Raw genomic sequence first — 11795 nt, 5'->3', positions numbered from 1 at the left:
AAGTGTGGTTATTTATTTTATTGGCTTGTAGTTTTTCATATTAGATTTATTAAATTCATTAAAAAATAATTATATTAATAAAATCATGGGAAAAAAAATATTTTAAAAGTATTTGGGCAAAAAGTCATTTTCGGTTTTCGGCCAAGGCCATCCTGAATTTTCGGTTTCGGCCCAGAATTTTCATATCGGTGCATCCCTAAGCATTGTTCTTTTGCCCTCTTTTTTTAAGTCCTCTATGTCAGAGCAATTTCTTCTGAGGCGTAGATATTGGCCAATAGGAATACCCCTTCCTAAATGGACTAAATTTTTCAGGATGGTACCGTTAATTTTTCCCCAAAAGTGGCTGAAAGAAGTACAAAGGGTTTTTAATCAATATATATGGTTTCATAAAAAGCCTAGAATTGCATTATCCATCCTTTCAAGGAATGCAACAATAGGAGGCATTAATTTGCCTTTGGTTAACAGATATCATGATGCATCTATGATTCTGCATTTAAAAAAATGGTGTGATCAAAAATTGTTTTCAGAAGCTTGGAATAAAATTGAAGCATCTACATTCCTTTACTTTTTTGTATGCTCTTCAAGTTCGCCTTTTTTCCCCCCTTTTTTTGTTAATGTCTTGCAAAGTAAAATACCAGCTGGCACACTCCACCCACACAATCACTTGGCATGCCTCACATGGCAACTGACAACCCCACACTATCATAGCCAACACTACACGACCCACTAAATGCTCCTCAGACGGGCGACTGCCACAGATGACACATAGGACACCACAAACGAGCAACACCTCCACGACATATCACAAACAAGTATAGCGCGAACACCCATAGGCAAACATGACCCCGGGCTTCCAAACGAAGCCCCAACCCGACCCCCTCTGTCCCCACAAATGATCCCACAACCTGTACTTACAGACCACAGAACACACTGCCATACCGCACACAAGAAAGAACAAGTGGGACATACCTCACAGGAACTGCGGACAAACAGGGCCAGACCGCTATACATAAAGTGGAGGTATAAGTCGCATACATAGCTCACCTCGTTACAACCACACAGACCAACTTATTAACAACAATGTGCAAACTCATTGACTGCCATGCCTGATGTTTAACTGTTAATTGTATAATAGCCGAAATTTGACCACATGGAAATGGCATTTACGAATGTTTTGTATCACACAACATGCACCAAAAATAAATCATAAAAAAAATAATAAAAAAAATTGAAGCATCTAATAGTGTTGATTTAAATTTTATTTTGTGGATAAATATGAAGATAAAAAGAAATCCGTGGTCAAATCTAATTGTAGAAAATCTGATTTTGGAAGAAAATTCCTTAATAAGAACAATCTCAATCCTATAAGAATAAACTCAATACTGTTGAAAGTTCTAGACTATAAAATACAAGATATTAATCTGAAAGAAAGGACAAAAAAAGGGCCAACTAACGTTAATATGATACTTTACAATGGAAGGATTAAACCCTTTGATTCTCTTGTTCAAGAATATAATTTGAGTCAAAAAGATATCTTAGTATATCTAAGAGTTAAAAATGTTATTATCCAAAACATCAAATGGAACCCTCCCTAGATATGGTATTAATAGGCATGTATGAGGAAACAGATGAGACGTTAAATGTTTTTCAAAGTTGGGAGAGAGATATTGGTAGAGCCTTCGAAATTAACGATTGGTATAAAGTAATGCCTGACCTTAAAAAGAATATACAGTGCCTAAACCTTTTAGAAATCCAATACAAAATCATCCAGAGATGGTATATGGTGCCAAAAACCCGAAATAAAATCTATCCCCATGTAAGTAATATCTGTTGGAGATGTGAACATTTAGAAGGCTCCTTGCCCCATATATAGTGGGAGTGTACTAAAGTTAAACAATTTTGGGAAATGATTAGCAGTCTTCTTTTGAATCTGGAGTTACCACAGATAAGTTTTGTATTAGAATAATTTATTTTACACCTCACATGGCCAAAAATGAATAAATTATCTAAATACTTGATCACAAATATTTTGATTGCAGCCAAAATATTATTAGCAAGGAATTGGAAAAAAACAAGAAATCCCTACTTGGCTTCAGACCAAAAATCAAATAACATATCAATTGAGGATGGAAGAAGGCATTAGTATGAACTTTGGTACAGGGGCGGATCCAGAGCCTGATCTCTGGAGGGGCACTTGTAGATTATGCCTTGGGTTAATACAATTATTGCTAAATTCAATTGCTTAATCTGTACCCTCTATATCATAGAGCAGAGACCAATTAAATAATTCCCATAGCATATGTTATGGTACTTTTTGAAAGTAAACCAAAATGTTCAAATGTCTATCTGTTCCTGTCCAAATCAATAAAATTAAATTGCGTATATACGCTGAAGTAATTAAGTCTGACACACGAGGTTCAGGTTAAAATAACTTCGAGAAAGTTTATTGGCAAGTGAAGAAAAAGCGGGCGCGCAGGCCCTTTTAAGAGGCATTTTGCGTCATCATTGATTATTAGAATATCAGCAAATAAACATCATCAATTGGATTAATTGTTAAGTGACGGAGTTAGTGTCTTACCTATTGGTTCGTAAAATTAAGAGGTTAGTCCCGTGCCCACCCATCAGAGGTGGGATTATTCTGGACACGGGTGGGGGACAAGGGGGTCCTAAGCGTCATTTTACACGGTCAATGATATCAGGCTTTATGTCCAGGTGCAAGGTCTCTTATGAATAGAACATTTCATTACTACTGTGTTCTATGGCCTTCAAACTGTACTATCTTACAAGCTCTAAGGAGTAGCCAGCAAGTCTTAAGGAGTAGCCAGTACCTCCTGGTACTTGTCCTTGAAGGAAACACAGTCTTTGTCTACTGTATTAATTGGGTTGAGAAGTTCAGTCACGTAATGTAGTTTTAAAATGAACAAGTTAAGTCATGAGGACAAAATGGAGGATTGAAGAAGTCAGGTTAGGAGGACAAAATGGAGGACGAAGTCACAGTATAAAGTTAAAATGGAGTTAGTACAATAATTCAATACAAGTACAATAAAGATTTTTAATAATTCCACATCAGTCCCCCCTATGAAATGTTAGATTCTAAGAGATAAAACTTTATTATGTTAGTATCAGAAGACGTGTTAACCCAAAGGCACAGAAACCCCGTGGCCGCTAGCTAGATGTTAATGCAAAGTGCAAGGCTGTCCCTAGATCTGACCCTAATAGGCTAACCATCCGTCAGTATGGCTCTCGAACGCTTCACACCCAAGGGTATCCCATGGCAGCTAACCCACCACTTCTCCACATGGGGGCTTTACCATTCACTGACAGATGCTGTCCCTAATCTAGTCCCTTCCTAGAATTCCTGCACTTTATCAACAAAGGGGATAATTTGCAGCGGCAGACAGGGTGAGTTGATGTCTTGGAATTCTTGGTCATCAACTTCGAGATGGGTCAAAGTGGGTGTTGCTTGGTCAACAGTCTTCATGAGGGATTTTCTCAGACATGGGAGGACACAACAAAAGAGAAGAGCAAAGATAAAAAGAAAAATTAGTATAGCCATACCAATCTGCATTAAAGCCTTTTGCCATCCTGTCATCCAACCAAACCATCTTTCCCAGGGATCTTTTATCCCAGAATTTCTTTTTAACTCTTCAGACAAGTCATTTAATTTTTCTATAGCTAGTGTGACTTTACCATTAGGGCCTGTGTTTTCTGGGATGTAGGTACAACATGTCATAGTGTCGGGCAAAATCTTACAAACCCCTCCTTTTTCGGCTAAGATCATATCTAGGGCCATCCTATTCTGAAAAGTCATTTGGGATGTGGCCTGTAACTGTTCGGCCAACCCCTGGAGGGCGTCTCTGGTGTAATTGACAAAACGCTGTTGATTATAATAAATGTAATTTATCCAATTTAGATTCTTGTTTGCGGTAACTATGGTAAAAATTGATTCAAATCCTGCAGCAACTTCATCCCTAGCTTTAAACTCATTGGGCACCCCCCTGGGCACTCCAATGGCATCAATATATACATGAGGATCAAAACTTCCTTTCACTGGGGCGTCACGTTTAACCTTGGTGTGGCTGAACTCATGGGTGTTGAGGTGTGTGTCAGAAATAATATGTATAGGCATAATGGCCTTAGTCAAAGTACACTCTCCCCACCATTCCGTGTCCATTCTGGATCTCAGCTGTAAATCCCCACACAACCAGTAAATGTCTCCTAGTGACCTAGTATGGTGTTGCAGCAAGCGTACAGGAACAGTTCTGTATGTAGCACAATAACCTTTGGAAAAGTTACCCACAAATTTACCAATACCATCGTACATGGCATAGCAAGTGTAATTACCTTTATATACGGTAATACCATCAGGGGGTTTGACGTCTTTGGCTAGAAGAGGATACTCCTTTGTCCATGCAATACATATGGACCTGTTAAAATTATAGTGATAGGCAAAAAGGCTTAAAACACATTCTTCTATATCTACGGGTAGGATTAAAGGTACGGTACCCAGGTGAGGCCGGGCACCTCCACACACATAACATGCGGTTCTATTATGCTTATTAGCATTATATTTCATCCATTCTAACCATAAATTTACATCATTAAAACCTGTTTCAGCGGCCATGGTATCTTCAAAAGTGGGGTTAGCAATGGCCATCATGTCCTGAAAGGTCTGGATATGGGGTTTTAATGGGTTAGGGACCATATGGGTGGCCCCTTGCCACTCAGAAGAGTTGCACATATCTTTGAGGTAGAAATGCCCTAATTTCTGGTAGGAACCCCTTTTCCAGTACATTCCCATCACATACTGGTCTGCATCTGTTGGGCTTGGGTGCTCAATGTTAAGGATTAATTTCATTGGTGTGCTCCCCCCAGGCTTTCTCAAAGTCATTCTCTGGAGAAGCGATCTACCACGATCATCTACTTTAGCTACGGCACTTTTTGGTTTGTAACCCCAGGCAGGCCCGGCATTCCACCCCGCCGCCCCCCAATGGTCACAATTGTGCCCCCATTGTTTGTCAACTACACAAACATATGGGTCTTTCGAATGAGGGATATCTCTATAGATGCTCTGGATTTGTGGTGTGGGAAATGGGCATTCTACAATATCACAGTAGTCAAAGGTATAAGTAGCCACCTGGGTGCATGATGAATTATACCAGAAGGTGTACCCACTAATGTCTTTGGTAATGGCTACTTGCTGGGCCTTCATAAGGCTAATTAAGGAGAAGATGTACCAGAGATACATGTTTGTGCGATATTCGCTTCCTCTGGGGCAGGAGATTTCTTGCAGTGGGAAGCGTGGATCCAATTTGGCCTACCGGCCAATTTGACGGAGGTTGCGGTAATCAGGAGAACTTGGAATGGACCGTCAAATCTCGGTTCTAGGGTATTTTTCCGCACAAACTTCTTAACCAGGACCCAATCTCCGGGGAGTAGGTTATGGGAACCTGTATCCAATTCGGGATCTGGAATTGAAGAGAAAACTTGGGCATGTATTTTGTTTAGGACATTTGCAAGCTCAGTTACATAGTCTACTAAAACATCTGATTGGAGTTGCAACTGCTGCGGATAATAACAACCTAGTCTGGGTGCTGTCCCAAATAGAACCTCATATGGGGACAGTGAATGCTTCCCTCTAGGTGTGTGCCTAACACTAAATAGAGCTATTGGTAGGCTTTCTGGCCAGGGCATCTTTGTTTCTTGTGACATTTTTAACATTCTGGTTTTTAGAGTGCCATTCATGCGCTCCACTTTACCACTACTTTGTGGGTGGTAAGGGGTATGGAAGGCTAGAGTCACCCCTAGAGCAGTCCAAATTTCTTTAGTCACAGTTGCTGTAAAGGCTGGGCCTTGATCACTCTCAATAACTTCTGGGAGTCCGAATCTACATACAATATCTGTAAGTAGGCGCTTTGCGGTTGTTTTTGCAGTGATATTGGCCACTGGGTATGCCTCTGGCCATCCTGAGAACATGTCCACTATGACTAGTGCATATTCATGGGGCCCACTCTTGGGCATTTGGATGTGGTCAATTTGAATTCGTTGGAAGGGGTACATGGGCTTTGCCAGGTGTTTCGCAGGCACCTTAATTGGTCTTCCTGGATTGCATTTTGCACAAATGACACAGGCTTTGCAGAAGTTGCTTATCAATGTTGTGATTCCGGGTGCTTCATAATACTTCTGTATGAGGGCGGCCATCAGTTCTTTTGACAGGTGTGCAGGCCCATGTGCCCATTGGACCACTGCTGGGTATAAATTTCTGGGAAGACAAAATTTGAAGTTGTTGTAATATATTCCGTCCTTTTGGACAGCTCCTTTCTTTTTCCATTTCTGGATTTCCTCAGGAGTGACTGCAGCTTGTTGTTCTTGTAAAATTCGCAAATCAGTAGGAAGAGTTTGCAAAGCAAAAATAGGGACTTCTTCTTCTTCTTCTTCTTGTCCGGACACTTCTTCATCCACTTCCTGCAGATCCCTGGCCGCTAACTTAGCAGCTTGATCAGCCAAATGGTTGCCCTTTGCTTCATCTGTATCCAATTTCCCATGGGCCTTGACTTTCAAAACGGCCACTTCTTTGGGGAGTAGGAGGGCATCCATTAGCTCCTTGATTGCAGTGCTGTGTTTGACTGGTGTACCGGCGGTGGTAAGAAATCCTCTAGTCTTCCAAATTAGGCCGAAGTCATGTGCCACACCCAGAGCATATCTTGAATCTGTATAGATGTTGGCACGTTTTCCTTCGGAAATTTTGCATGCTGAAGTCAGAGCCTGTAATTCAGCTTCTTGCGCAGACATTGCTGGCGGTAAGGATGATGATTTAATGACTTCATCTGTTGTGGTTACGGCATATCCTGTGTGATATGTTCCTCCTTCATCGGCATATCTCGATCCGTCCACAAACAGGGTAAAATCCGGATCTGGTAATGGGTTCTCATGCACAGTTGGTAAGTGCACTGTTTCCATTTTCATCTGTTCAAAACAGTCATGAGGTGTTTCTGGGTCATAATCATTCTTTATGACCAGATCTTGGAATTCCTTTTCCAGGAAATGGCGTGGCCATGCTTCTAGAAGGTCAGTTGTTGGGTATTTGACAATACCATTTTCCTGTAGCTGTTCTTCGTTCATGGTGGCCCATAGTTTTGCCATGGGCCCAAGATCATTCCATGACCTTGTCTTCAACTTGGTAACAGGAATATGTGGGATAGCAGTATCCCAATGACGGTAAAGGTAGTTAAGTTGTTGAGGTAGCTGGATCAAGATCATGCTATTGCCTTCAGAGTCACAATAGAAGTCTTGTGCAGTGAGCTTTACATCGGTCCGGTGGTAAAGCTCATCTTCATAGCAAGGTTCAGGAGTAATGTTCGGTTTGTACCACATGGTGCAGAAGGCGTGATCTGGGCCTTCACAGAGAGGTTTTTCGCCTTCATAAAATGTCAAATGTGGATGCATGACTTTCTTGATACATCCACAAAGCAGGTGAATGTAGGTTTCATCCGTGATAAATCCATAATAGATACCCCCCTCAGGGAGTGGGAGAAGAGTGGACGGATTAAGCACTTGACATCTTTGGATGGAAATGTTGTCAGGCAAAAGAAGATGACACTGTAAGCGCAGATGTCTGGCTGGAGACACGTGCTTGAGCTGGACTTGGTTGATGATGGCAGAAATGTCATGAGGGGCCAAAACAACCAGGGGGTGGCCTAGGACCAGGTCTGAGGTTCTTTCTATGAGTTCTCTCGCAGCAAAAACAGCCCTGAGACAGGAAGGAGTCCCTCTGGCCACAATGTCCAGTTGACATGAGAAATATCCAATAGGCCTCTGGCGGCCTCTTGAGTCATTAGTTTGGGTGAGGACTCCTGTTGCATGGCCTTGTCTTTCAGAGACGAATAATTTGAAAGGTTTGGAGTAGTCAGGTAGGCCCAAGGCAGGAGCTGAAGCAATGGCACGTTTTAAAGCATCGAAATTGTCCAGGGCGTCATTGGTTAGACAAAACGGGTCAGACTTAAGAGCGTCATAGAGAGGTTGCATAAGCAGAGAGGCTTCTGGGATCCATGCTCTGCAGTAGGAAATGAGGCCTAGGAAGGCATGAAGAGACTTTGAAGTCCTTGGAGGTGGAATGTCCAGAACAGCTCTTACCCGGTCCCGAGTAAGATGTCTGGTACCTTGAGATAGGCAATGTCCAAGGAAGATCACTGAAGATTGACAGAATTGTAGCTTGATGAGTGAAGCTTTGCATCCCTGTTCTGCCAAATAGGAAAGAAGACTGATTGAACACCTTTCAGTAGTGGGAATATCATCTCCACACAGCAGTAGATCATCCACATACTGAAGCAGGACAACTTCTGGGTGCTCAGCTTGCCATGGGTCAAGGATGGTGCCCATGGCCTTAGCAAATTGACTTGGAGAATTTTGTGCCCCTTGGGGCATGACAGTCCAGGTATACTGTTGCATTTCATGAGTGAAAGCAAACAGGTATTGACAGGATGGGTCCAGTGGGACACTGAAAAAGGCATTGGCCAGGTCAATAACTGTGAAGAATTTTGCAGATGGTGGGACTCCAGAGAGCAGAGTATGAGGATTTGGTACAAGAGGGGTGTCCAGGACGGTAGCTTCATTAACAGCACGGAGATCCTGAACCATCCTGTACTTCTCTGGCTCACCCTTTGGAGTTTTCTTTTTCACAGGAAATAACGGGGTGTTGCATTCAGATTTACATTTGACAAGGGCACCCTTCCCCAAGAGTGCCTTGATATGGACAGAAATTGCAGCAGACTGTGCTGGTTTTAATGGATATTGTGGTTTTCTTGGTAACTTAGCTCCTGAAATAAGCTTTACCACCACAGGGGGAACATTTAGGTGACCTATGTCCTCTGGGCCTGAGGACCATAACTTAGCGGGCACCTGTGTTTTTAATTCCTCTGGGAAATTGGACCTTAATTCTGCTGCCTCCTCACGGGGCTTTTCTAAATGCAGCATCAGAGGCAAAGAGCATAGGGCTGAAGTGTCTGATACAGACAGAGGTGTAAACATTTCTACCTGCCCATCCGGGGTAAAGGTGATGGATGCTTGCAGGCGTGATAGAACATCAGCACCTAACAGGTTAATGGGGCATGTGGAGGATACTACAAAGCGAGCAAGCAGGCTAGAGCCAACTCGTAGTGGAGTTGTTAAAGGGCTACGTCTTGGCTGGCCATCCACTCCAACACAAGAGACATCAATACTGGACAGGAAGGATGGGTCTGGCAGGTCTTGTTCTCGTAGAACACTACGGGCTGCACCTGTGTCAACTAGAAATGTAGTAGGATGGTCTTCAATGGGCAAAGTCACTGTGGCAAGTGGCCCTCCCTTGTCCCCTATAGACGCTGCCATTATAGGGGTTACAGACACAGGCTTGCCAGTTTCCTAATCATCTGGTTCTTCAATAATTGGAATCTTTTTCTCGGTCTTGGGGCCTGGGGTAGGCTTAGAGAACTTTCTGGGTGCCCCAGGTTCCTTTTTAGGTTCCGGACAATCACTTCTGTAGTGTCCCTGAGCCCCACAATTAAAACAAGTTACATCCTCTAACTTGGCACCCTTGGTGCCAGAGGTGATGGGGGTAGCGCGGGCCACCATGAGTGGAGCTGGATTGGGTCTTCTTGGGGTCTGAACAGATTCCAGACCTCTAGCAACTAAAAGCAGGGTATCCAAGGGAACAACCTTGTATTCAGGACGTGCAGCAATGATTCCTTTGCGTATAGAGTCTTTAACACCTTGGACAAACGCACCTGACAGCATTTGTGAATGAATCTTATCTGTAAGATCAAACCCCAAATCTGTGAACATTTGATACAGTCTTGCATGAAACCTTTCCACTGATTCTCCTTTATCTTGAATAACATCAGTAAGGCCAGCAGCCTGATCCGCAAGTTTGTCCTTAGCCCATTCTCTTAATTGGGTGCAAAAAGTTACTCCAGAGGGGTAATCAACATCACTGCTGAGCAGATCTGTACTGAGGTGTCGGGCCATACTTGGCCAATATGCATCCCCTGCTTTGATAGCACAAATGCTCAGCAAATCACGCCATGCGGCGGAATAAGTCTTTTGAATTTGAACTATCCCTCGGTAGAAGGGCATAGGCTGTTTTTCTGGGCCAGGGAGTGATTTCATCAGAGCGCTAGCTTGAGTGGGATTGAAAGCAACATATTTAGGAGGGGCCTGTTCTCCCCGACCCTTGTGGCCAAAGGGGTCATCGATAGAACGATGAGTTGGGGCTCCCGCGGCAAGTTCCGATGAGACATGGGACACCCTGTCCATCTCGTCATCATCGAATTCTATGATATTGGCTCTTTTGCGCGGTGCAGGGCCCGCATGAGGTGAAAGGATCGGTGGTTGGGAACGAGCCCCGGATGCAGGGGTGGCTAGCGAGTCATAACCTGGGGATAGGTAGTCACCGGGAATTACCGGCATCAGGGCCGAACTGGGGGCCGCCATATTGGTGGCCGGAAAAGGTGTTACATTAGGGTTAAGGGAAGGAGTGGCGGCCATGTTAGATGTGGGCACACCCGGAGCAACCTGTGCCGGACTGGGCATAACCGGAACCTGGGGAGTGGCTTGGGGAAGGGGTAGTGGATATCCGGGATAGGGCAGGGCCATGGGATATGGGAAGGGGTAGGGCCAGGCTGGGGAGGGAAAGGAGGTGGGGTATTGGACTGGGGCGGAGATGGGAGGGGACGGAGAGGGATTGGTAGGGGTGGGAGTAGAGGGAGGAGCCGGGGTGAGGGTGGAAGAGGTGGTTGGCTGGGCGGATGCAGAGGGGAGGGGATCATTAATGGAGAGGGATTGTAGGGAAGGGATGGCAGATGAAATGGTAGGGGAAGGTATAGCAGGTAGCGTAGGGATGGATGAGGATGATGGGAATGTCAAGGATTGGGAAGGGGAAAAGAAAGATCCATCAGAATTCAGGACCGGGCAGACAGGGGAGGTAATGGGATGGGTGTTAGGAGGATTGGGAGTGGGGAACATAGTCGGCTGGCTATCACTTATGGCTGACTGAACCTTGGGGATAGACATTCCCTGGGCGCCGGTTTTGGGCGCTGGCTGAGGGTAGACCCCAGCAACACAATTATTATGATACACAAACAATTTCACACCTTTGTGATTTATCTCTTCCTCAACCCAACCTTCTAGCTGAATAGCCTTCGCTACTCTATACCATGCTTCAGCAGTCTTTAATAAACCATTATCTGTAAGTTTGCCTTTCTTTTCTGTCAGTAACCTACGCCAACTTTCTGGTTGCAATCTTCCACATGTCGGTACAGCAATTTTACATACTTTTGCAATCTTTTCAACACCTTTAACCATTTCCTCACCCTCTCTGTCTTCGACTAAATCACATGCTAACCAGCCCTTACTGGGCTTGCTTAAATCCTGTCCCATAATCCCTTTACCCCTATACCAGCGTCCTAGATATAGGGAGAGAGAAGGAAAACTGAACAAGAACGTCTACAATGCTCGACTGCCACCCGAGAATCGTGGGATTTTCTCAGGTGCGTCTTCCCAAAACGTAGACTAGTCACTGAATCCGCCTACCCGGGGTGGTAGACACGGATTGGAGCGAGGTGAGAAGTGTGTGACCAATCACTTCTCTTTCAAGAGAAATGGGAGTGGATAGTATAATAATATAGGAAGTTTAGAAAAGATGAAAGGCAAGGAAAAATCCTTAGAGACAGACACAGGAGTTCATGAGACTCCTAATAAAACAGACAAGACAACAATACAATTGAAATACAGTGCATGCATTACAGTTCAAATAAAATCAA

This window comes from Pelobates fuscus, chromosome 1 (assembly GCF_036172605.1).
Source record: "Pelobates fuscus isolate aPelFus1 chromosome 1, aPelFus1.pri, whole genome shotgun sequence".
In the NCBI taxonomy this organism is placed as follows: domain Eukaryota; kingdom Metazoa; phylum Chordata; class Amphibia; order Anura; family Pelobatidae; genus Pelobates; species Pelobates fuscus.
Note: the sequence above shows the minus strand (reverse complement) of the source record.